At 31.1% G+C, this 4,303-nt stretch overlaps 1 non-coding gene across 1 annotated transcript; it reads right to left on the reverse strand.

Annotated features, from left to right (window-relative positions):
• Positions 1-3,698: 3,698 nt before the first annotated feature.
• On the reverse strand, positions 3,699-3,802 carry LOC112474662. The gene has a single exon (XR_003044516.1). It is a non-coding gene; the product is annotated as a U6 spliceosomal RNA (small nuclear RNA).
• Between the last annotated feature and the right edge of the window lie 501 nt (positions 3,803-4,303).

Here is a 4,303-nt window from a genome sequence, read left to right on the forward strand (position 1 = left end):
TGGAAAAATGATAGGTATAATTAAGAAAAAAATATTATTTAATTAACATACTTAAATTATTCAGCATTCACTCTAACTTGTCATAGTATATCTAAAAGAAGTTGTTTGACCTGCAGCGTCAGCTTCACATGGGGACATGTTAGAAATATCAATGCTTTGACCTAACCTCAGACCTAATGGATTAGAGCCCAGGTACTGACTCCTAAATATGTAATTAGAATATTGCCTTATACCTCCTAGACAAGAAAAAGCTAAAGGAGTTTATCGACACCAATCAGTTTTAAGAAATGTTAAACTTATTTAAGAAAAAAAAATAATATGTAAAATAAAATGGCAATAACTACATACCTATCAATAATTACTTAAAATGTAAATGGATTAAAATTTTCAATCGAAAGTCATAGGATGGCTGAATGGATAAAAAAACAAGACCCTTACATATGCTGCCTATAAGAGATTCACTTCAGATCAAAAGACACAGACTGAAAGCAAATGGATGGAAAAAGATATTTCATAAAAATGAAAATGCAAAACAAAAGCTGGGGTAGCAATACTTATATCATACAAAATATACTTTAAAACAAATGCCCCAGCAATTCTACTTCTTGGTATTTACCCAAAAAAACCCAAAACACTAATGTAAAAAGACATATGCACCCATATGTTCATTGCAGCATTATTTACAATAGCCAAGATACAGAGGCAACCTAAGTGTTCACCAACAAATGAATGGATAAAGAAGAAGCGGTACATGTATACAATGGAATAATACATGCCATAAAAAAAGGACGAAATTTTGCCATCTGCACCAATATGAATAGACCTAGAGGGTATTACACTAAGTAAAATAAGTCACACAGAAAAAAGACAAATACCATATGATATCACTCATATGTGGAATCTAAAAAACAAAATAAATGAACAAACGAAACAGAAATAAACTCATAGAGAACATTATGATGTTTGTCAAATGGGGAGTGTTGAGGGGTGGGTGAAAAACGGAAGGGATTAAGATGACCAAATCGCCAGTTATAAAAACAGTCATGGGGATGTAAAGTACAGCATAGGGAATATAGTCAATAATATTGTAATAACTATGTATTGTGTCAGATGGGTACTAGACTTATTGGGGTGATCAGTCTGTAAGTTATATAAACAAATTTCTAATCACTATGTTGCACACTGGAAACTAATATAATATTGTATGCGAACTGAAAAAATAAATTTTAAGGGTATTGCCTAATACCTTGTCTAATAAGCAATTCTATGTGTGCACTTTAGAGGCATGCTCAATTCCACGTGGAAAGTATTTGGTGTATTCTAGGACAAGTACTTTCTCATCATTATAATATCCTGCTGTGGGAAAATATTTATACCATTTCTTACAAGTGATTATTGTAATTTTAAAAATATTTAAGTGATGCAAAGCTGACTTTTACATATGTACCATACCATATTTAAATATTCTTAACTTTAGAAAGTTCTTAGGTTTTCGAACTAATATCTGACTCTAAGGAATTCGGGCTTTTACACACTTCTAAGTGTAACCTTGGGAAGGGTACTTAATTTCTCAGAGTCACACAGGATGCTATAATAAATCAGAACAGGGATATCCAGTCAACTGTGGGGAATGATTTGTGATTCTAAATTCCTCAGCACAAGATACTTTTTCTTAACCCTATGTGGAACTAAAGTTTTAAATGCAACATACACACACAACCTCAAAGTAGGAAACAATAAATCAATAAGTGTGTCATGTATTTGCCATGTAAGCATATCATCTTTAATTCCTTATCTTTCATCCTCTTAATTTAGTTCATGTGAACTCCAAAAATGATTGTGCAAAAATTGTTCCTATGTTCACATGCATTTAATATAGATCTATGTTAAAAATTTAATCTTTTCTAATTATCTGCATTTAAATATCTGTGTACCATATGTTCTATTTATAGTCAGCTTACATAAAAACAACAGTTGCCCTAGAAAAATAATTACTGGGAAAGAACCAGGGTATAATTAAGCAACCATGGGCATTTGCTGGTGAAAAAATATATATTTGACTGAAAGCAACTCTGCATGTTGAAATGGGAATAGAAAAACATCTATGGGCATGTTGCTTCTCTTTCAGGAGCAACCAAATTTCAGATTTAATTAGATAACTATATTCTCCATGTGTATTTTTATTACTTGTAAATCACCAGGCTTCCATGATTCTCATAGTTCACATAAAGAGAACTGATATCTTAACATGTAAACAACAGAGACTGAACCTAAAATATATCTATAGAATAGCTTGATCACTAAAAGAGTGTATTAAATAATTATTTATGAATTTTAACTTCATGGAATCCCAAATTTGCCTTGTATATTTCACTGACTTTAAATCTGTCTTGGTAGGCCTGTTATTTTGAAAGTTAGTGGAATATAAAGAGATATGTTTTGTTTTTTAAATAGGAGTAAGTCTAATACTGGGACCATACATAGTATAATTTCAACACGTTTGTATTAAATTGGTCAACAGTAGGATGAGTGTTGATGCTAGAAACTAAAACATTTCTACTTATTGAATCTTGTTTTGATTTTTAATGCATTTGTCTCTAAACTGAATGTTTTAAAATTGTTTATTATCTTTTTAAATATGCATAATGAAAATAAATTTTAACAGGAGCTCAGGGAAAAGCAGATCTTCCTTCCACTTTGGATCCTCTGCCCCAAACTCCTATTAATAGATTTTAGTATCCTTTAAAGTATTTTCTGTCCTTTTTCCCTTTGTAGCACATACTAGACAATTAATATTTGAGTAAGTATACAAATCTATATGTATGTATGCATATGTATGTCTTTCTCTCTACACATAATATTATAAAAATAAGAAGTATGTATTCTGTTGTAGAGTTTATTTTTATTTTTGTTTTGTAGGTGGGTTTGTATGTTCACTTTATCTTAGAGATGCTTCCAGTATATATAGATCTAATTTTACTACATAAGAATTTCTAAATGTTCCATAATAATAATATTTAATCAGACCAAATTATTAGGCATTTATTTTCTACTATTTTATTGTTCCAAGTAACATTGCCAAAAGTATCTTTTTTATGCATTTGGGGGACTTTATCGTATGTACATCTATAGGACAAAGTGAAGTTGCTGGGTTAAAAGGTCTGTGTATTTTAATTTTCGACGGAAACTGACAAGTTATCCTCAAATCAGTGGCATTTTTAAAACATGACTGTATTGCAGGCAGTCCATTCAGAAATTCAAAAATCTCCATTACCCATTTTCTCCCATACCAATTTACTCCAAATAAGCATAGATACCTTTATTTTAAAAAGTCTGCTGTTCAGTTATCAAACAAGTCCCTTTTTTCCAGTGTCCTCATGTCCTCACATAAACATAAAATCTAAGTAAAAATATCATATCTGTCTGGCAAGCATAGCTTCAACACATAAGTCCTGGGTCCCTTTCCAGTCAGATTGTCACACCTTATCCCCCTGCTCCAAAGGTGTTGAACCAAGTCACAATCCTGCTGACAAAGATTCTGAGTGCTTATTTATTTACTTACAACCTTGTCACCATTACCTTTTTCTCAAATGTGTTAATATTTGCCAGTATGTCAAGACAACTAAAGGTGTCTCGTTATTTTACCAGGCATTTATATCAAAATTATAAAAGTGAATGAGAATTCCATTCATTTCATTAAAATTCTGGATAACTTCATAAGCCTATTCATCATTCTTTATCAAGAGCTACGCTAATTTTCTCATTATTGATCTAATATTACTACATGACTTCCGAAGTAAACACCCGAGGCTAATTGACTTGTAAACAAGTTTTAAATTTAAAAAATTACAGGCAAGTTCCTAAGTGGATGGTAGACGATGGACAGATGAAAAGTTAGAGAAGTCACTACAGTGGCAATAGTTATAATAAAAAGAACCAAACAAAAGAATGTTTATTGAACATATATTATTTAGTAAATAAGGTATGATCTAAGCCTTAAAGATGAGAAAAATGGCAAAAAAAAAAAAATATTCATTGAACTGAAGCAAAGAATTAGACACTGTGAGAGATCTCCCTACCCAAGCATTTTAAGGTACAAGTTAGTACTACAGCTTTATAGAGGAGGGAATGGAGGCTCAGAAATTTTATTCACCCACTTAATGATAGAGGAAGAATTTAAAACCAATCTGTCTCTTTTCATAACTGAAATTCTTTTCACAATACCATATTTGTTTTTATCAATATGAAGATCTGATGAGAATCATTAAAAATCTCAAAAATCATAATAACTACAGAGATTGAT

This window comes from Pteropus alecto, unplaced genomic scaffold (assembly GCF_000325575.1).
Source record: "Pteropus alecto unplaced genomic scaffold, ASM32557v1 scaffold7, whole genome shotgun sequence".
In the NCBI taxonomy this organism is placed as follows: domain Eukaryota; kingdom Metazoa; phylum Chordata; class Mammalia; order Chiroptera; family Pteropodidae; genus Pteropus; species Pteropus alecto.